Source organism: Triturus cristatus, chromosome 5_2, assembly GCF_964204655.1.
Source record: "Triturus cristatus chromosome 5_2, aTriCri1.1, whole genome shotgun sequence".
Lineage (NCBI taxonomy): Eukaryota > Metazoa > Chordata > Amphibia > Caudata > Salamandridae > Triturus > Triturus cristatus.
This window is the reverse complement of record NC_140588.1, coordinates 205,335,535-205,358,751: the sequence shown is the minus strand read 5'-3', so window position 1 is coordinate 205,358,751 and position 23,217 is coordinate 205,335,535.

The window sequence follows — 23,217 nt, the reverse complement described above, 5'->3', positions numbered from 1 at the left end:
TCCTGGCCCTCTAACTGAATTTTCCTTACAACTTACTGAATTAATCGCTCCGCATGTGATCGCGAGTAGCAATTTCCTATTGCTGGGCGATTTCAACATACAGAGTGAATGTGCCTCCAACGTGGATGCAAAGACACTCCTGGTGGACTTAGCTACATTAGGGCTATCCAAGCTTAAGGAGGGCCCTACGCACACAGCTGGCCACACATTGGACATTATTTTCTTTAACTCCTCCAATGTTCTTTGTGAATCTCCACAGGCATTGCCTTGGTCTGATCATGTGTTAATTTAATTTTTTACTCGGCCGCCAGGAAGACAAGCAGCTTTAGCCATGCTACCCATCATTGTCGTCAACAATGAAAGGGAGTCACCCCGGAGGGCTTCCACACCTTTTTTGTAGAACCACGGGTCTCAGAACTAGGCAACATAGAGGACGCCCTTGCCACATACAATCTGGCTGTTTCAAGTGCTATTGACCAGTTGGCACCTCTGAAACTTCTTCCCACCATCCCTAACCACCCCCAGCATGCCTGGTTCTCTCCCCAGCTACGTGTGTTGAAACGTCTTTGTAGGAAGTATGAGAAACGGTGGCGCCATACTCATGATGAAGGAGACAAAGGTCGGTTTTATGCCTCTCTGGCCAATTACCATGGGAAAATCAGAGCAGCACGTAAAGCCCACATTGTACTACAATTGAACCAGGCGCACAATGACCCTAAAGTGCTTTTCCGTATTCTCCGAACCTTTACTAATCCTATAGCCTGTGAGAGTCTAGTAGCTCCCACGCAAAAATTGTGCGATGACATTGGAACCTTCTTCACACAGAAAATAGAGCTCATCTACGATAAAATAGTCCTGTCAGGAAAGCACTCCATAGTCACTTTACCACCTGAGACACCTGTGCAGATTGTTATCCAACCATTGGAGAGTTTTCCCCCGGTTACACAGGTAGAGGTGGAGTCACTGATCCGTACCGTTAAATCAGGACCCCCCCGGGACATTATTCCGGCTAAGATTACCACCTCTCTTGCCTGCCTTCTGTCCCCTTCTATTACGCATCTCCTTAATCTTTCCCTGAAAGAGGGCCATATTCCTTTAAAATGGAAAGCTGCACAGGTCATGCCTATCCGCAAGAACACCAAGGCCCCGCTGACTGAGTTTTCCAATCTCTGTCCTATTTCTCTCCTCCCATTCCTGAGCAAGCTTTTAGAGAAGCACATAAATACACATCTCTCCAACTATGTCGAACGGACGGGTAGTCTTGACTCCTCTCAGTCAGGGTTCCGACCTAACCACAGCACAGAATCAGCCCTACTAGCGGTCACCGACAACATCAGGCTGACCCTAGATAGGGGGCATTCCACTATCTTGGAGCTGTTGGATCTTTCCGCTGCGTTTGAAACAATATCCCATCAAATACTGCTCAGGAGGTTGGAGGAGATTGGTCTTAGAGATTTGGCCCTTCAGTGAATGACGAATTTTCTTTCTTTTCGTTTGCAGTCTGTTACTCTCGGGCCGTATCCTTCAGCACCTACACAATTGACCAAGGGCGTACCTCAGGGCTCTTGTTTAAGCCTGACTCTGTTTAACATCTACGTGGCTCCCTTGGCTAACCTGTTAGGGAGTTGTGGGTTCACTCCCATCTCCTATGCTGATGATACTCAGCTGCTTTTTCCATTTGCAAAGTTTACTCTATCAGCGCAGGAAACCTTCTCCTCGGGAATGAGAACGATTTCTCAATGGATGAGGATTAATTTCCTTCAGTGTAATGTAGGAAAGACGGAGATTCTGCTTTTCGGGGAGGTCCAATTACTATGGACCCCTAGTTGGTGGCCAACTGACTTGGGCTCCCCTCCCACTCCGAAAACCTGCGTCAAAAATCTCGGCGTTCGCATTGAACAGACTGTCACTATGAAGGAGCACGCCGCTCAGACAGCTGGCCTATGTTTCCAAGTGTTGGGTCTGTTGCGCCATATCCTCCCTTTGCTCCCTGACTCGACCCAGAAAACATTGACTCAGGCTCTTATCTTAAGCCGCTTGGATTACTGTAATGGCCTGCTGGCCTCCGCTAACGAGGCCACGTTTGACAGATTGCAGGTTGTCCAGAATACTGTGGCACGCCTGATTGTCAATGCCCCTCCAAGGACTGCTTCCTGCCCCTTGCTTTACAAGCTTCATTGGCTCCCTATGCGGGAGCGAGTGAAGTTCAAGGTTTGCTGTATTGTACACAAGGCCTTGGTCAACTCTGGCCCTACTTACCTTGTGGACAAATTCATTCTTTATAAGCCACGGAGGTCTCTCCGTTCTGAATCTAAATTCCTACTTGAGGTACTTAGAATTAAAAGGACCCGATTGGAAGGCAAGTCACTTTCTTATCTGGGCCCCCACTACTGGAATTCTCTTCCTTTACAGCTGAGGCACTGTACGGACCCTCTCCTCTTTAGGAAGCAGCTCAAGACCATTCTCTTCTGTTTCTAGTTTACAATGGACTGCCTGCCACAAGCCGCCCGTCCTAGAGCAGAGATACCCCTTCGGGGGTTGATTCTGGCGCTCTATAAATAAATAAATAAATAAATACCATAAACTAAATCTATACCTTGTCTATAAACCTACTAATACATCTTAGTCTCATTCTTCACATAAGGGTAAATAAACCTTCTACGACCCCAATTCCCAAAAATAATCCAGCCCCTTACAGTAATCCTTATATTGCCCAATTCTCTAGTTCTAATCCTAACAATAGGCAGTGGCGGAGTATGATTTTTGAAAGTGCTGAGACGTAAATATGGCTGTCAATTGAGTGAACCAACCTAGCAAGTCCTATTACCAACTAGGGGAATAAATGAACAAATGATGATAAGGTATTTAGTTAAAAAGCACAACCAATTGTGGACGGCTAATTTTTCAATGAAAATGAATTTGTACAACCAAGCTTAAAGAAGCAGGTGTGCAGTCCTTGGCCTTGTCTTCCCAGCAGGGTGTGCAAAATCTGAACACGTGCTCATTTGTTATATTTGCATTGAGAGAAAAGACATGCTCCTACGTAAAAATAAACATTGTGTGGAAACAGTGGAACTCTTTTGTACTGTGTGTTAGCTCAGCATTTAAAAATACACCTTCAGAACTGTCTACTGCACTAGAGCACCAGCCTGTATGCCCTGCACAGCCATGTCTATGTAAGATGCAAAAAACCCTGCAAAATAATCCTTACATGCGGAGAACATTGAAAGTCCAGAGAACTGTCTCTCATGAATAAGGCAAATATACAAAAATTATGGCACTAGAAAGAATGGACCTGACTGCCGCACTGGTGGTTGCGCAGCAGTGGCAGTCCACCGTCCGCCGGATTATGACTTTCAAACTCCCTGCCCTGCCATGAAAAGGCTTGCAGTGCAGGATCAAAAGGGGCCCTACAGGGCCACCATGTCCACCCCATCATGAGGATGCATTCAGGTTGGCCCAACATGTGCCCCCATGCCTAAATCCCCCAAAAGTTGCAGCACGGCATGGATGTCACCGTCCATGCTGTGCTGGAAACTTTTTTGTCATTCCCATGGCGGTGCTTGTTTTCCAGGCACCACCATGGGAAGGGCAAAGGACCGTCCGCCTTACACGTGTTATACTCGTAATAAGGCGGTGGTCCTTGAGTTGCTTTGGTACAGCTGTGCCGGCGGAGGGCAAACGCAACTGCGCAAAAGTTGTAATAGGGGCCAAAGGAAAATCGCATGTTCAAAAGATTAAATACTATTTACACTAGGACCAGCAGCTCAGTAAGATTAACTTAGGAGGCAAAATGGCAGGCTCAGGAAAACAAACAATGGTATCTGCTTCAGATGTTGTCAAATCTTCCATATAAACTGTTCCTGAAGTGCATGAACTGTACTAATGTAGGAATGTTTATAAAGAAAAGCATCTCTTAAGAATTGCAGTTGTTTCCTAGAAGTCAAAAAATCATCAATTCACAGAGAACATTCTAGAAGAAATACCATTCAATTTTAAAATGCATTAGTAATTTATGTTACAGTCCGGACATTCTGAACGTATAATCGGGCCTTACCCGCACACACAGTGACCAACAGGCAGCTCTCTTGGTGGCCGTGGATCTCATTTTCCCTCCCTCACACAGTGTTGTTTGCTGTGCAGTGTGAAGGGAAGGAGCATGCTGCCAGTGAGAGAGAGAGAAACTGTCACAGACAAATGGCCATTCACTGTGTGGCTTCATAATTAAGCCACACAGTGATTGGTCATGTCTGCATTTCTCTTGCTCCTGTGTTACTGCCTGAGCCCAGGCCGTGGGAGTATAGGCCAACCTCTACAACCATTCCTGATGCTGCTCTCATGCTGTTTAAAATGGTAAACAGCATGAGAGCAGCACCAGGATTGGTTCGGTCAGGCAACTCCTATGCTCCAAAGGAGACTGGGGAGCTGCATCTATGTTTTCCCAGGCTCCTAATACAGAATGGATTTTAGAGGCTTCAAGTGTGCATGTTGAGCTGTACATACAAACACACCCATCCAACCAGACATGAGCACTACAGATGCATTGACCATGTTCAATACCATCTCTAGAGACAGCATTGACCCCACCCTTTAAGACATCACCTGCCCTGGCACAACAGAAAGAGCACTGTGGTCAGGGCATTGAGAACATATAGACTAGTGAGTATATACTCAATTACAAATATGTGATGTGAGGCTAAAAGCAGGGGGCAGGGCAATACTCTTCACCCTAATTGATGAAAAGCTCCTGAGAATAGTCCTTTCTACATTTGCTCAGGAGTGACTACTGATTTCCACATGGACATGCAGGCATGTGCTGTTTCCCTGGAAACATGCTTTGCAGGTCTGATGCCACACCACATGGCAGAAGATAGGGAGATAGATTTGCTGATCTTACCATCTGGTACACTAAAATAGTGATACCCAATAACGGGTGATCTTCATAGACCATAATATTTGCACGCTGTAGGTTAGAGCTGTTGAAGTGGACAACTGAAGACAATAAAGTGTGTTTAAAATCAAGAGTAGGTAGGGATTTTAATGGGAGCACACAATTCTAAAATAATGTATTCCTTGATCCGATGAGAGACCAGCATGATTGTACAAGATAACCTGTTTTCTAATATGTTTATTTAAGTTGTCGCTGATGCTTATCTTATTGATTCTCTTCTGTCTATATGATTTTATTGTGGATGCCTTTCTCTGTTGCCATTGCCTGTGGATAGGTTTTACCCCTCCCCCTTTTATCATATGTCCTAATGCGCTGGTTAACCTTTTCACTTCTGTGGACCCCCACTGAATCGTTACTGGAATCCAGGGACACCCACTAAGTCATTCACTCAATCAATCAATCACTGCATTTGTAAAGCGCGCTACATACCCGAGAGGGTCTCAAGGCGCTGGGGAGGAGGGGGTGCTACTGGTCGAAGAGTCAGGTCTTGAGGAGTCTTCTGAAGGCCAGCAGGTTCTGGGTTTGTCGTAGGATGGTGGGGAGAGTGTTCCAGGTCTTGGCGGCAAGGTAGGAGAAGGATCTGCCGGCGGCGGTGGTTTTTCGGATGCGAGGGACTGTGGCGAGGGCGAGGTTGGCTGAGCGGAGGCTTCGGGTGGGGGTGTGGAAGCTGAGTCGGTTGTTGAGGTAGGTGGGTCCGGTGTTGTGCAGTGCTTTGTGTGTGTGGATCAGGAGCTTGAAGGTGATCCTTTTGTTGACGGGGAGCCAGTGCAGGCCTCTCAGGAGGAGTGTGATGTGGCTGTGGCGGGGGACGTCGAGGATGAGTCGGGCAGAGGCGTTCTGGATGCGTTGGAGTCGTCTCAGGAGCTTGTTTGTAGTTCCTGAGTAGAGGGCGTTCCTGTAGTCGAGTCTGTTGGCGATGAGGACCTGGGTAACGGTTTTTCTCGTGTCGAGGGGGATCCATTTGAAGATCCTGCGGAGCAAACGGAGGGTGTTGAAGCAGGACACGGAGACGGTGTTGACTTGCCTGGTCATGGAGAGAGTGGAGTCGAGGATGACCCCCAGGTTGCGTGCGAGGTCCGTGGGTTCCGGGGCTGTGCCTAGTGACGTGGGCCACCAAGAGTCGTCCCAGGTTGATGGGGTAGGTCTGATGTCTTGTCTGAGTTCAGCTTCAGTCTGCTGTCCTTCATCCAGTCGGCTACGGCCTTCATTCCTCTGTGGAGGTTAGCTTTGGCGGTGTGGGGATCGTCAGTGAGGGATATGATCAGCTGGGTGTCTTCGGCGTAGGAGATGATGTTGAGGTTGTGTTGTTGTGCGACGTGGGTCGCCGCAGATGATCTCGGTGGTTTTGGAGCGGAAGGGTGGGAGGCGGACGCTCTGGGTTCTGCCGGAGAGGAAGGATGTGGTCCAGGCCAGGGCCTTCTCTTGGATACCGGCGTCATGGAGGCGTGCTGATAGGGTGTGGTGGCAGACCGTGTCAAAGGCTGCTGATAGGTCCAGGAGGATGAGGTTGGCTGTTTCTCCTTTGTCCATCAGGGTCCGGATGTTGTCAGTGGCGGCGATGAGGGCAGTCTCGGTGCTGTGGTTGCTGGAAAAACCGGATTGGGAAGGGTCCAGGATGTTGTTAACTTCAAGGTAGCGGGTCAGCTGTTTGTTGACCATCTTCTCGGTCACTTTTGCCGGGAAAGGGAGCAGGGAGATGGGCCGGAAGTTCTTGAGGTCCTTGGGGTCCACCTTGGGCTTCTTCAGAAGGGCGTTGATCTCCGCGTGATTCCAGCTTTCTGGGAAGGTTGCTGTCTCGAAGGAACAGTTGATTGTTTTCCGGAGGTGGGGCGCGATGGTTGCGCTGGCTTTGTTGAAGACGTGGTGAGGGCAGGGGTCCGATGGGGATCCGGAGTAGATGGAGTTCATGGTTTTGATGGTGTCTTCGTCGCTGATGCTGGACCAGACGGTCAGGCGACTGGTGCGAGTGGTAGTCGCAGGGGTGGTGGACTCTGAGGTGGGTGCGGGGGGGTCGGAGTTGAAGCTGTCGTGGATGTCGGTGATCTTGCGGTGGAAGAAGGTGGCCAGGGAATCACACAGGTCTTGAGATGGTGGGATGTCGTTGGTGTTGGAGCTGGGGTTGGAGAGTTCTTTCACGATGCTGAAGAGCTCTTTGGTGTTGTGTGCATTGTTGTCTAGGCGGTCCTTGAAGGCGGTCTTCTTGGCGGTCCTGATGAGTTGGTGGTGTCTGCGGGGGGCACTCTTGAGGGCTGTGTGGTTGTCTGGTGTTCGGTCGTGGAGCCATTTCTTCTCCAGCTTCCAACAGGTGTGCTTGGAGATCCGGAGGTCCTCGGTGAACCAGGTGACTTGCTTGTTGGTGTGGTTGGTTGTAGAGGTCTTGAGAGGGGCGAGGGTGTTGGCGCAGTCGTTGATCCACTGTGTGATGTTGGTCGCGGCGGTGTCTGGGTCGGTGGGGTCGGTGGGTGGTCTCAGGGCGAGGGCGGTAGTCAGTTGGTCCTCGGTGACCTTGCCCCAGCAGCGGCGTTGTAGCTGTTGGGTGCGGTGGTGTGTGGTGGGTTTTCTGAAGGTGGTGTGGTTGAAGGAGACGTGGGGGCTTGCGGAGAAGATGGGGTCGAGCGTGTGTCAAGCGGCGTGAGTAGGTTTCGTTACGAGCTGTTTGAGTCCGAGTTTGGCGAGGTTGTTGATCAGGGCGGTGGAGTTGGTGTCGTTGTTGTTCTCGAGGTGGAAGTTCAGGTGCCCGAGGAGGATGTAGTCCGTGGAAGCGAGGGCGTGGGTGCTGATGAGGTCGTCGATGGTGTCACTGAACTGTGGGCGGGGTCCAGGAAGTCTGTAGATGAGAGTTCCTCTGAGGGTGGTGTTGGGGTCGGTGTGGATCTGGAAGTACATGTGCTTGGCGGTGGTGAGGGTGTCATCGGTGTTCGTTGAGATTTTGATGGAGTCTTTGTGGATGATGGCGATTCCTCCTCCCACTCCGTTGGTGCGGTCTCTGTGGGAGATCTTGTAGCCATGTGGGATGGCTATGGCGATGTCTGGTGCTGAGGTGGCGTTCAGCCAGGTCTCCGTCAGGAAGGCGACGTCGGGGGCGGTGGAGTCTAGGAGGTCCCAGAGTTCGATGGCGTGCTTGCGAGCGGAGCGGGTGTTGAGGAGGATGCAGCGGAGGTGGTTGGGTTCTCTGGCTGGTGGTGTGGAGGGTTGGAAGCTGGTGAATCTGCAGTTCCGGCAGGTGAAAGGCCCCTGGGTGCCAATGGGAGTGAAGGGGGCGGGCCGCAGGGTCTCAGCGGCGGGGGAAAACCCGGGGAAACCCGGGGAAAAAACGGCAGGAAAAGACAGCGAGAGAGGGACAACAGAGCACAGGGGAACAGAAAGCAAAACACAGGGGCACAGAATGAAAAAACAAAGTGGCACAGAAAGCCAAGTGCAGGGGTACAGGATAAAAAAGGGAGCGAGCAGTCAGGCGGCAAAAGCGGCAATGGAGGTTCAACCCACAGGGGGCTGCGTTGCGGATGGGGGGAGTGACCTGCCTGGTGACAGGGTCAAAGTCATTTGGAAGCTGGGGCCCCCAACCTTAGCAATTTCTATGATTTGAACTTTAAAACAATACACAAAAATACAAAAACAAGTATACACTCAAACAAATGCTCAAAATTTGAAATATTTAGTTTACAATCAAATAAAGAGTTTTTTTGCATTTTCAATTTTGCTTCTTTATTTGTATATTCTTTATACATTTTAATGTATTAATTCATTTTGATAATATTTATTTTTGTAACACAGTTGTAGACACTCCTGATTAGGCCTCGTGGACCCCAGTGGGTTCCCGGACTGCAGATTACGAACCACTGTCCTACTATATATTACACATGCTTATTTCACTACTCAACTGATGTTTTCCTATTTGACTCGATAAGTTTGAATGTTTCATTATTTTTTTTAAATATATTTTATTGTTTTCTCTTATACAACCATTGTATAACACACACATATTGCAGCTGAAGGCACAATCTGCAGAAATACATCAGCAGCCTATATACGTAGGATCAGATTGCAAGTTGGTACAAACATTTCCAAATATATTCATTGGTACAGTAGATCTGCGTGCCAATGTGTGTCTTGTCGTCCCCCTGATGTCATCATACTTGCGTTATTTTGAGATTGAGAATTATGATTACGTGATATTTCTGCCATGGGCCCCATATTTTATCAAATTTTCTTGGACATCCTTGTGACTTGTATGTTACTTTTTCTGCTGTCATGTACAGATCCATCCCCTTTTTCCATTTCTGTAGCCTGGATGGAGTTGGGGACTCCTGCACTTTGCTAGATCTCTTTTCCCCACTCTTATTCCTTGGTTCACAAAAAGCAGTTTGGTTATGGTTAGATCCACCTCTGTGGGTATTCCAAACAATAGGTATTTGGAGTCCATTGGTATTGGTGCCTCTACTATGTGGCTGAGTTCTTGAGTGAGGGAGGTCCAGTAGGTGGTGATTGTTCTATATTGCCATAGTATAAGGAAGTATGTTCCCCTTTCTGTGTGGCATTGACGACAGTGAGGTGTAGCTGCTCTCCCGAATGTTTGTAGCCGGGCCCTGTCATAGTATGTCCTTTGCATTATTTTAAATTCTATCAGTCGGAGGCACGCTTTTATCGCTACTTCCCTGGGGTGCATCAGTGCTGCCTCCCAATCTAATTCTTCAATGTTTTAAATGTCCAGGAGATTGCCTTTTCTCCTATTTCTCCCATGAGTAGTCTTCTCTCTAACGGTGCATATTCCAGCAGCTTCACAGTTTCAATCTGCTGTGATTTCCCGGCATGAATATCTTGTGTGTGTATTTAGTATTGTGTATGAGTTAGTTTGAATTATTTATGTAGGATGTCAAACGAAGCTAGAGTCCCTGCTTCCAGTATGTCTCCTACTTTCAAAATCCCCAGCATGTCCCAATGTTTGAAAACGTGCAGCTTTGCAAATTCCTCTAAATGCGTTTCCACCCATAGTGGGGTCTCCTGTGTTACCTGGTTATCCCAGTGCATACCTTTGTCTGCTATTTCCCAGGCCTCTATTACCACTTGTGTCACCGGGAGTAGTCTCTTGGTGTCCTTCCCCCCCCCCCATAGAGGTAGTGAGTGTGGTGTTGGGAACTAAATTGGGTTCGCACTAGTGCATATGTGGTTATTTTGGGCATGTTCCCAGTAATTAATGATAATGAGGTGTGCGGCCCGATAGTAGGCTCTGATGCTGGGAAGGGATGTACCTCCATTGTATTGCTTTCTTTGCAATGTGCAGAGCGCTACGTTTGGGGCTGTGCCCCCGAGGAAAATTCGGCTCATCCCCTCTATCTTATTGAATATCTCATCTGGCAGATTCTGGTATGTGTTTTGGAGTACGTAAGTTTTGGTAATGTCATCATCTTGTAAATGGCCGCTCTGCCTAGAAGTGTAAACGGGAGTGTTTTCCATCTGTCTATGTCGCTCTGGAAGTCGGCCACTACACTACTGATGTTATGCTGCATGTCTCTTTCTCTATCCAAGGTAATGTACATGCCCAAGTATGTGAAACTGTTTTGAGTTATTTTCACCTTTCCTGGGATATCTTCCTGATCGAACTTGTGTCTTGCCATGTATACACTGGATTTCACCCAGTTTATCCTGTAGCCTGTGTGGGCCCCATATGTCTCAAAGGTTTCAAATATGTGGGGGGAGTTTGCTGTGGGTTTGTAACGTTTAAAGGATGTTATCCACATAGAGGTATATCTTCTTATCATCAGATATCTCCTCCTTTTCACAGAAGCCTGTGATGTCAGGATGCGTGCGTTCTATGCATGCTAGGGGTCTCAGTGTTAACGTAAATAACAGTGTCGATAACGGGCACCCCTGTCTTTTGTCCCTTCAAATCTGGAATTCATCCGATATTGCTCTGTTCACCCCTACTTTGGCACACAGCTTTGTATATAGTAACTCAATCCAGGCTCTGTAGTGAGGTCAAAAGTTGTATGCTTTGAGTACCTGTTTCAGGAAGGGCCAATGAATGACGTCAAATGCTTTTTCAGCGTCTAGGGATACTATCACATGTGGTGGCTCCCAGTTTCGAGTAGCCTCTAGCCAATTATTAAGGTGACAGAGGTTGAGGCTGGTCGATCTTTTAGGCATAAAACCAGTTTGGTCCATATGGATTAAGAAGGTATTGACTTGTGCCAATCTGTTTGCTAGAACTATGGCTAGGATTTTTGTCTCGATATGTAGTAGGGAGATAGGGTGATAAGAGCTGCAGGCTGTTTGCGGTTTATTTGATTATGTATGACTGCTATCATGGTGATTCTGAGTTCAGGGGGTAGTATGCCTTGTTCTTTTGGTTATAGGAATAGTTTACGTAGGTTCCTCTTATAGAATTCCACCGGTAAGCTGTTTGGTCTGGGTGTTTTACCCACTTTCAAGTCTCCTATGGCTACCTCTATCTCTGTCAGAGTTATCTCCTCTTCCAACATCTTTACTAAAACAGTCTGGAGGGTTGGGAGTGAGATCTTTGTCAGATACGACTCTATCTGGTGAGTGTCAGCTAGGGGCCTTGCTTTGTAAAATGCTGTATAATAGCGGGCAAATTCATTCGCAATCTCTCGGGGTGTTGTGTCTGTATGGCCAGCTTCTGTATCTATAGCTGTCACCCATCAGGCTTCTGTCTCTTTCTTACTCAGCCAGGCCAGCAGTTTCCTGGCCCTGTCTCCTGCGTCGTAAAGACGTCTATGAGAGGCTTGGAGCTTAGCTCTGGCTTTTTTCTGCACACAGGATCATAATTTCGCGTAATTGTTAAGGGTTAGGGGGTGTGTCCAGTTGAGCTTCTAACTGGAGGAGGAGAGACTCTGTATTCTTTATTTATTTTACTTCCTGCCTCTTCTTTTGCGCAATTACATTTTGCACTCTATAACAAAGGATGGTCTTATAGGCCTCCCAGAGTGTAATGGTGGAGTCTACTGAACCTGTGTTGTCTTTAAAATATAGTTATGTGGCTTTTCTAATCTTTCTTGCCACTTCTTTGTCTCTCAGTTCCCATGCGCTCACTTTCCGTATCTGTCCTAAGCCATGTGACTTCTGTCCCATGGTAAGCCACAGTGGGGAGTGGTTAGAGAGGCCCCTGGGTAGGTATTCTGCCTTTTCTATCTTGTTTATTTCTCCCGTGAGGGCAAATATAGTCTAATCATGAAATCACCTTGTGTGCCCCAGAGTAGTATGAGTACGTACGGGTGTGTGAGTGCTGCCTATGCCAGAGGCCAGAAAGTCCCATTGTGTCACTCAATTGTTTCAATTGTGTGCCCCTGTTTGTGGATGCCCCTGGGGTTGTTCAATCTAATGTTATGGACGGTTGAGGTCAATTCCAGCTGTATTCCTGCTAGTTTATCTTTCATTTGTGCCTGGAGCTATGGGGGGCATACACACTCATTAGGGTCACCTCTCTCCTGCCCCATGTCCCCTGAACTACAACAAATGACACGCCTGGGCCACCCATGTATGATATATTTTGAAGGAGGGCATTTCATTATAAGGATTGCCACTCCCCGGGAGCCAGATGTGAATCCTGCATGTGCTAGTGTTGTGTATGCTCCTCGTCATTGAAAGCCACAATGTGTGCCTTTCAGGTGCGTCTCTTGAAGAAAAACTATATAAGGTTTCAGTCTATGTATGTAAGCTATAACTAGGCCTCTTTTGATCCTACTTCCTAATCCATTGACATTCCAGGAGATTTTAGAATGCATCCCCTCGTTACGTGTCATCGATCTGCCCATTTTGGTGTGATAAAGTGGTCCTTAACACGTCCCTTCCCCGTACCACATCATGGAATTCATGTCATGCTACTATGTTCCACCAACCATCCCTGTCTACACTGTGTGTGCTAACACCCAAACTGTCCCTTCTATCCCCCACCCTAACCCGCCCCACACCCCTCTCCTCTAATGCACTACCCCTCTAACGTCAACATGACAACTGTGTCTCGGGTGGCTCTGAAAGGTCTGTAATCCACCAAACCCTCTTTGTTCCCCTTTGGCCTCACTGTTAGTGTACCCAAAATCAGTTCTACATAACAACAACTACAAATAAGTCTTAAATTGGGGGTCCTGGCTCCTTGCTGTTTCAAATTTAAAGTATTGATCAAGACAAATGTCTTGCTTGTCTCTATCCAGACTACCATGTCAAGTGTTAATGTTCTCCTTCTGCAATCTCTAGCTTATCATTTTGATCTAGCATTGCTTCAGGTGGGTTTTCCAATTAATAATCATCATCATAGGTGGGTGATCCAGGTCTGAAGTCGTCGAATTGCCGGAGTTTCATTTTCATCATCATCACCCGACCTAGGTGTCTTAGGGTCTTTGCTGTAGACTTTTCTTCTCGTTTCTGTTTGCATTCTGGTTCTTGAAGTGCCTTTTCCGCCCAGTAACGGTGCAGATTTCCATCGCTTTGTAAGCACCTGGGATCTCCTGCAATGCTTCTCCATCAGCAATTGTTTGGATCCCGATTTTTGCTGCCAGCTGATCATGGGGGCTCTTCTGGTGGTATTGTTGGATCAGAGCGAGGGGTGCTCCTCTATCCATGTCCACACTTCTTCCGGGGAGTGGAAGAATGAAGATTTCTGGTTGAAGAGGATTTTGAGTTTAGCTGGGTATAGGAGCATAAATTGAATGTTCAATGCGCTGAGTTTGGTCTTTACAGCACCAAAGGTGTGTCATTGATATTGTATCTGTCTCGAATAGTCGGGAAAGATCATTATTTTGGCCTGTGCATGCCGGAGTTCATCCAATTTTCCTTGCTTCTCTCAGGATTATGTTTCTGTCCTGAAAATTCAGGAACTTTGTAATGAGGGGGATTGGCAGGGCACCCACTGGAGGTTTTGCATTGAGGGCTCTATGTGCTCTCTCTATCATGAAGCATGCTGAGAAGCCCACCTCTGAGAAGGTGGTCAGTAGCCTGTTTTTTTTAGGAATTTGCCTGTGTTTGAGCCTTCAGACCCCTCGGCAAATCCCACAAAGCATAGGTTGTTCCTCCTTGCTCGGTTTTTGTCATCATCCACTCTCCACACCATCTCATTCATCATGGCTTTGAGTTCAAAAGCTTCTTTCCGCATGTTGTGGCTGAAATCTTACACTTCTGAAATTTTATTTTCTGCTTGCACTTATTGTGTGAGGCAGTGTCCCTGGAGCAAAGTGGTCGAAGCAACAGTCATTGGGGGGTGAGCTGTTGTACCAGGGTGTGCCTTCCTTCAAGGCGCTCCTTCACCCTCAGGGGCTCCATGCCTCTATTATATCTGTGTTGTGTCCCATGGGCCTGTTTTTGGTGCTGTTGCCGGCCCCTCTTTACTTTGCTCACCTGGATGCCTGCTGAGATGTGAGCTGGGGGTCTACGACTCTCACATAGATTACCCCCATTCCAGGGCCTTCTCTGCTTTCAGTTTATGCGGGGGAGGGGTCGAGACTCTTATGGTGACTGGAGTCTCCCCATACCCCTGTTAGAGCCCCCGGTGGGAAAACATGGGGAAGCGTCTGCTTGCTCGTTGGGCAGGGGAGGAGCCAGACCTATCCACTTATCCATCGCCGTCTGCTACGTAGCTCCAGCTGGTCTGTGTCGGTCTCAAGGCAACCACCACCTCCGTCTGTGTGCTCAGGACTGCGGGTGCTTCAAGTGGCAGGGTTTGCAGGCCCTCTTGGACCTCTTCCGCTTTCCGGATCAGCCCGGAGCACCAGGATCCAGCCGTGGCCCAGTCCTCACAGACGCCTCTAGGAGGGAGCACTCAGCACTCTTTGCTCAGGACCCGATCGACCGCCAGCTCAGGTCCGTCCCTGTTCTTTCTTGCTCCCCACCGTTCAGCGAGTCAGGTTGCCCGCAATGCTGTTCCGCACACAGAGAGGAACCCAGCAGTGCTCAAGCCCAGCTGCCATCCCGATGTTGTCGGCAGTCGGCTCTGTCTGTGGCTGAAAGTCGGACCAGCGGGCACCAGGAATTACTGCTCTGTTTTCACCATGTCTTTGTACTCTGGCTGGGTCTTCAAGGTAAGTATCAATGGCGGATTTATGGGTAGGCTGGCAGAGCTCTTGTTCTGAGCTGCTATTCTGCCATGTTGTTGGACACGCCCCTGTTTCATTATTGATCATTTTTCACTCATTCGTATGCCCCTGTATTTCACGCTGATTGTTGTTCTCAATATAAAATCAATTAAAAAAATTTAAAAAATGAAACAGCCCTTTCAACAAAGTTTCCAGTTTACATTTACTCTTGTGCCCAGCCATGGCCCGTCTATTTGCGTGAAGGGGCCATGCCCCCTCACCTTTTCTGGAAAAGAAGAGTGTATGTCAGGCTGAGTAAAATCATCCTGACAGCCCCTCTTCTTGTTCAGGTCAGGCAGTCAGGAGCTAGACATGTGATAAATGTGCCCTGTGGGCATGACCCCCCTCAGCCTGGCAAAGTGCCTCAAGCCCCTTTCTATCTTGATGAGGGGGAGTGTCACTGACAGTCTCGGACCTGGGCGCCTCAGATTCAAGCTCTGAAGTGCCCAGGGCTGAGTATCAATCAGTGACACCTCATCACTTTGTGAAGAGTAAGGACCTGCTGCTGCCTTCCCTTAGGTTAGGTTCCTTTCTTAGGTCAGCCAACAGCGAAAGGCAGTAGTCCCAACTCTACTGGGACCTGTTAGGCTTTTCTATCTGGGAGCTACAGTTCAGGTATGTTTTATGTTTTTGAATGTTTGGTCTGTGCCTGTAGGTATAAATATATGAATTTGTTGTGAGTGGGTGTGTGTGTGCACGATTATTTTTTGTGCCTGGGTGTCAGCGAGTTAGTGAATATGTGCGCATGTGTGGTTCGCCCACTCCCCTCCTTGCTCAAATTACCGTACCCCCCTGCTTGTGCCTTGTTCATTCTCAGTATTAGTATTATAAGAAGTGGTAATTCTAAGACAGTGGCAACTATGCAATGGCACATTGATGTAGTGGATTCTCAGTAAGTTAAATTTGTAAGGTTTTACGTTTTGTCCGTGAATTGTTTCAACATTATTTTTACTTAACCCTCTTGCGCCAAGAATCTTCTGCACAAGAGTTAATCTTTTATGAAGTGTGGATATTTGAGAACATTCACCTTACAAAATAGCATGTAGATTATTCAGTGCTCCCTATGAGCCAATGATTTCCAGAGCTGGGCACCGACACTTAGGGGCATATTAACAAGGCCTTTATCTCCACTTTTTTGGCTTTAAAAGCCAAAGAAGTGGAGATAAAAATATCCCCCTATCAACAACAGGGTGCTAACATACAAAATCGCATGTTAGCACCCTCTTTCACTGCGCTTCGCTTTCCATCTCTAATGAGATGCAAAGTGGGTGTTCCAGAGCAAAATAATAGGAGAAATGTCGCCAAGCGACATTTCTCCTATCATCAAGCTTCATGCTAACCCTGTTAGAGACAAAAAAAGCAGCGCTAACCACGGTTAACGCTGCTTTTTTACGTCTGCTAATTTTCAGACTTAGTCATGTAATCCAAAGGGAGGTGGATAACATGGCTAAATCCACCATGGGCTATCAACAAGGATATCACTATCCTTGTAGTTTTATCGTTGCATTACCAGCGATAACCTCCCAAAATGCCGCTATCGCTGGATTTTTTATCGCCTTGGCGGTTAGCGTTGTTAATAACGTGATAACCAGGCGATATTATCCAGCGATAGCGGGCGTTAAAAAAATTAAAGCTAAGCGCCCTTAGCGTTAATTTTCCCTGTTCCTTGTTAATATGCCCCTTAATTGTCAACAACTGCACTTATGACAGATTGCCACGTGGTGGCAGCGCTGGTTGTCTCATTTACATATGAGCACACAACAGTTGTTTATTAATTCAATGTGCATAAAGAATGATTTATTCCTATGCCCAAGCCATTCTTATAGCTTCAGGGAGCCTTACAAAAGTGTGATGTTTTGTAGTTGGTCAGTAATGGCATTGACTGCGCTAGCAGTAGCAATGGGTGGAGCAGGCTGCAGTGGCCGCTTGATGAGGGGCCTGGCTCTTACTGGTTTACAAATCAAGTACTGAGGTTTATTTAGATAATGTTACTGGTTTAAATGTCCAAGACTATTTATCACGCAAATTTGAAACTATATTTATGATTTATTTCATCGTCAATGTATTACTTATATTAATTATTATATATACTAATTATAATTAATAGTGCTCACGCACAGCTTTCCAAATGAAAACTTGATTAATTGATATTTATCTTTTTCTTGGATTATTGCACAGATCTTGCTTTTGACAATGCTCATTGAGATATATACTGAATGCACCCACCGTTAATACAATTGCAGAATAAATGACATTAGCGCTAAATGACCGCTTTATAGTTTGTTATTTGTCTAGAAACACTTTATGGGTGGAAGCACAAGACTAGAAATAAAACCCAGTTGGAAGGCAGCACGCATTGCTTGCTGCAACCTATGTTGAAAAATGTTGACCTATAAAGTATAAAGATTGTGCAAAACATTTACAATTAATTGATTCTGTTTTGATGTATTCAAGACAGCACAAGATATGTCTTTCAGGCCGACAGTCTGATTTAATTCTCATTTTATATGCAGCCTGTCTGTATCAAATTCAATTATATGCAATGAAAAATTCATTTACCCTTCAAAAGATCCGAACATATTTTAAAAGAAATAACTTGCTTGATATTGCAATTTGGAATGTTTATTGGAGTTTCAGATACATTGTTTTTCTGATTCTCATTTAAGGCTGCAATCTTTTTATCACTGTGGTACTAAAAGGAATTTAAAGGCCTCATTACAAGTTGGCACGGATACAGGGGAGTCCGAATCTTTGAATCCAGCTGATATCAACATAAATTCTGGCTATTCCGTTGTATTCCCTAGGGACGGGGAATACCTACCCAGACCCTAAGATAATGTGACTTTTGCAAGGCACTTCTTCCCGATTTCAAGAGAAAAAGCTAATTATTATAATGCCTGCTTTGAGCTGATTGAAAGTGGCTGCTTGGAGAGGAGTAGGGGGGACTTGGCAGGGTTCTGCCAGCCCAGGAGGAGCATTGGCTGCTGTTCCGCGTGCTGATGAAAGGTGGGGCAGACTATGTTGCTGCCCCCTGCTCCAACTGCAGCAAAGTCAAGTTGGTATTTCCTGGTCCGGAATGTTCAAGTCTGGAGTGTGCAGATAGAATAATTCTGTGCCCGGCGAGACTTGTAATGCACTGTTCCCCAAATTCAGAGTTATCGCTCTGTCTGAAATACCCTACCTTGTAATGAGGGCCTAAGGGGCTTATTTATGAGCACTTGCGTCACTTTTGCGCCGCCGGTGCGTCACTTTTTGTGATGCACCAGCAGCGTAAAAATGCACCATGTTGCGTCATATTTACAAAGTGACGCATCTAGTTAGATGCGTCACTTTGTAAATCCCTGCGCCACATTATACCTGCGCCAGGTATAATGTATGCAGGGTGGGCGTTCTGACGTAAGTAAGCCTCGTAGAAGTGACGCAGTGAAATCTATGAGATTTCACTGCGCCACTTCTAGGACGCAAATGCGTCAATATCTTACGCCTGCCTCACAGCAGGCGTAAGACTGATGCAGGCACATTGAAATGGGACTTGCCCATGTTAAATGACTCATTGCTGAAGTTGCGTCACTTTTGTGACACACTCCAGCAATGCGCCATTTTTGCGCTTACTGATACGTCAGAAATACTGACGTATCTGTAACTCCTTGCGACATGATGTGTCATATTATAAATATGACGCATCCAGCATGTCGCAAGGAGGGCGCAATGAAATGTGACGCATCGCTGTTTTCACGCAGCGATGCGTCACTTTTCATAAATGAGGCCCTAAGTATTTAGGCTCAGATTTACTAAAACTTTGCATTCGGTGTAAGTTACTTTTTTAAGGCAAACCCGACAAAAAGTGCTGTGGTAAGATTTTCAATCTAAGACAAATCGCTATTTGCGTTGGATTGTAACCCAAAGTAACGTTCAGCTGCGCAATGCACTGCCTTACACTACTTTGAGTCAAGGGGAGTATTATAGGTAGTACATGGACGTTACCATGCAACTACAATGAATTTGTATGCAAATCCCTATCCACAGAAAATTGTAGACAGGGATTTGCGCTAAAATCCGGCACTCCTGGGAGGCATGAGCAACAAGGAGAAATGTGTTAATTCTCCTTGTTTTTCTTACTGCGCATGTTTGCTACATTGTACATAGCACATACAAAGTAGGAAACGCCTAAAAGCATAGTTTGTACTGGAAGAGACCCCTTCCAGCACAAAACCTATGTTACCCACACTACAGAAACGCTTGAACTATGGCACAAGGGTGTCTGCATTGGAGAATGGCAGCCAAAGTGCGCAAGCACAGAAAGGGAGCAGAACTATGTCATATCTTAGTATATACGGTCAGGAGTGTAGCTAGCCCTCCCCCCCTCATTGTAACAGCTAGAGTGGGGGTGGAGTTTGTGATGGGCCTCTTCTGTCTGCAAATTGGCAGCCAAAGGCTCATAATTAACCCAAAGGGATGGGAAGGTGGGTGAGTGAAAGAAAGGATGGATGGATGGAAGAAAGGATGTGTGCGTTAAATGGTGGATATAAGGATGGGCGAGTAAAAGGGAGGAAGGATGGATGAATGAATGTCTGAATAGGTGTATGAAGGATGAGAGAAAGAATGGATGGAAGAGTGGGAGAAAGGATGGAGGATGTGCGAAAGAGTAAATGGGTGGTGGATGGATGATGGATGGATGGAAGAATGGATGGATGGATGATTGAAAGGCTGGATGGGTTACAAGAGTTAATGGATGAATAAGTGACATAATTGATGTATGGATGGATGGATGAGTGAAAGGATGGATGTACGGTTGGGTGAGTGAAAGAATCTATGAATGACTGGAAGGGGTATAGATGATGGCTGGATGAAAGGTGTATGGATAAATGATTGAAAGTGTGAATGGATGGATGGATGAATGAGTGAAAGAATGGATGGATGTGAGAAAGGGTAAATGGATGGATGGATGTGTGAGGAAAATGGTGGCTCAATAGGTGAGGGAAAAGGTAGATGGATCGAAGCATGGATGAATGAGTGAAAGGATGGATGTAAGGATTGATGACTGAAAGGCAGGAATTATGAATGGATGGATGAGCTAAAGGGTAAATTAATGGATGGATGAGTGAAAGGGTGATTAGATGGATGATGGAGAAATGACGGCTGGATGAGTGACCAAAATGATGCATCAATGAGTGAAAGGGTAAATGGATAGATGGACGGATGGACAGATGGACGGATGGATGGACGGATGGATGGATGGATGGATTGAGTGAAAGGGTGGAAGGACGGATGAGTAAAAGGATGGATAGCTGAATGGATAGGTGAATAGATGAGTGAAAGGATGGAAGTAAGGGTGGATGACGATAAGAACGGCAGATGAGTGAAAAGGAGTGTATTTAGATGGCCTGATAAAAAGGGAGGAGAGATGGATGAGAGGCAGGTGAATAGATGCATGAATGAGAGAAATGTCGGTGGATGGATGGATGGATGAGTGAACGAAAGGATGGATCGGTCAAAGGGTGGATGGATGAGTGAAAGGATGATGGATGACTGAAAGGATGGATGGAAGAATGGATGGATGGATGGGTGAAGGGGGGATGGATAAGTGAAAGCGGGATGGATAAGTGGAAGTATGGATAACTAAGTGAAAAGAGTAATATGTTTGGTGGATAAGTTTGAAGATAAATGGATAGATTTGGATATGGATGGGTGAACAGATGGATGGAATGGTGGCAGATTGAGTATGAATGTTGGATGAAAGACTGAAGGGATGATAGAATGAAAAGGTGAAATGGTGATTATCAGCGGGTGGATGGAAGGATAAAAAGATGAGTGGATAGATCCTTGGATGGAAGGGACAAGCAAGTTCTTCTGGGGTGGTTGCAGTGACTTGCTTTGTGCAATAACGGCTTTGGTTCAAAGTGGGGGGTATTTCAATTTTTGGGCTACTCCCTTGAATACAGTGCTGTTCTCCTATCTCCCTTTCACACAATGCAGAGCAGCAGCTTTACTTTCTGTATGCATTCCATTAGTTATCTGTAAACCTGGGCATTAGACATCTGAAAGATTTCTTGCAAGTTGCATAGTTCCTCAAGTACTGAGGGGCATATTTAAAAGGGATATTGCCGCGAGAACATCACTTTTAGTGACGCTCTGGTTGTGATATGCCCTTCTCCAGATTTACAAAGCGGTGTTAAGCCACTTTTTGTGGCTTAACACTGCTTTGTGAATAAAGCCCCTTTACATGCATCACTTAGCGTGAAAGGGCGTGCAATTGGTGTTGCTGTGGGTGTTCCTCCACAACACCCATTGCTTTTGACGCTGCCCCAGATTTACAAGGCGGTGTCTGAGGCAACGCCAAAAACTAATGCCATGTAAATGCAGGCGTTAGAATGGCGAAAGAAGGGGAAATAGTTTTATTTCTCCTTGTTTTTGCTTTTTCTATGTGTGCTGCATTCTGCAACACACATAGAAAGATCAAAATGACAATATTGATTGTTTATGTGCAGGAAGGTGTCTCTTCCTACATTAAAATAATCATTAAATAACGCTGATTTGCTACTTCTATGTGTGCTGCATTCTACAGCACACAAAGAAGCCACAAATCACCGTTCGTGATTGTTTATGTGCAGAAAGGGACATCTTTGTGCACATAAACAATCATTTGTTTATGTATACAGGTCCAAGGGTTGCCTTCCTGGATATTATTGCCGTTTTCTTTTGGTGTGAGGATGCTATCTCGAGAATTGGACCTAATTTGCCTCAAGTATAACTGATTGAGAATATATGAGTCCCACCTCCTCCTTGTTAAATGTTAGTAGGTAAATAATGCTTCAATATTTCAAGTGATGGTTTTTTGTTTTGCTTTTATTTATGGTTATAGATTTTTCATCATTTGTTCAAGATGTTACAGGATTCAATTTGAGATAATTAACAGCCCATATTCAACAGCTGACACGTGTTTTGCCCTTACATGGTCACCCGAACCAGGGCTTTCTCAAAGCTGCAACAGATATAATGAGAAATCTATGATTCAAAATTTCAGAGAATCACTCATAGCCACAACTGAGTGCTATGTGACAAAAAGATAGGTAATTTATTTTAAATGTGCCACGCGCTATCAGTTAAATGGAAAGAGAGAATCGTGTGGTGATATTGTTATGAAGAAAGAAAGAGAAAAAAAGAAGAGGGTGAGGATAGACAATGGTACTGACAGGATAGGTACAGATTAACTACAAAACCTAGTTCATGCATTATAGCTAGTAGTGAGTATTGCCTTATGTTGGTTGTTTAAAAAGGCTTAGGGGCTTATTTATGAGCCCTTGCGTCACTTTTGCGCTGCCACTGCGTCACTTTTTGTGATGCACCAGCAGTGTAAAAAATGCGCCACGTTGCGTCATATTTACAAAGTGATGCATCTAGGTAAACTCCTGCGCCACATTATACCTGCGCCAGGTATAATGTATGCAGGGTGGGCGTCCTGAAGCAAGTAAGCAACGTAGAAGTGACGCTGTGAAATCTATAAGATAAGTGATGTAGCTTTGCCTCTGAATGCACTTGTGAAGATCACAGATGACATGATTCTTGATTACTGTAAAGGATTAGCGGACGTGATGCATTCTGTGTCTCACCAGTTCATAGAGGTCACAGTCCCTCTTCAACAGGTTCAATGCCATGACCTCGGTCCCCGCCTGGATTATGGTGAAGTAGCATGTGCGCAAGTTGTGCTTGGAGCCTCGATGGTGTGGGCAATACCAGGTAATACTGGTTACCACAACTGCTGTAAAGTGTGGAGGTCTCCCTAAATGGATACATGCCGCACATACGCACAAAGTTCTGTGTCCCCTTGATGATATAACAGCACCTGTTCCTGATGTAAAGGTGGTTAAAGTGAGACAGAGGGAGTCGGTTAGTCAAGCTGCTGTGAATCTGAAATCAGCTGGAACAGCACATGTTTGGACTTAGAGGGGTCTGAGAGAGTCAACTGTTGTCGGTAGAGAAGGGTTCCAACCAGTAGCTTTGACTGCACCAGATTCAGACCCTGGCGAAAGGCCTAGTGCTTAATTAATTTGAGTTGTACCCTGAGACTGATGGCTCAGAAAGCAAAAGAAAGGAAGACTCTGCCTCACTAAAGTGCATGTACCGCACACCATCCCAGATGGTGCAGATGGATCTGGTCTGAGTGCCAGTGAAGGAGAAAGGCCA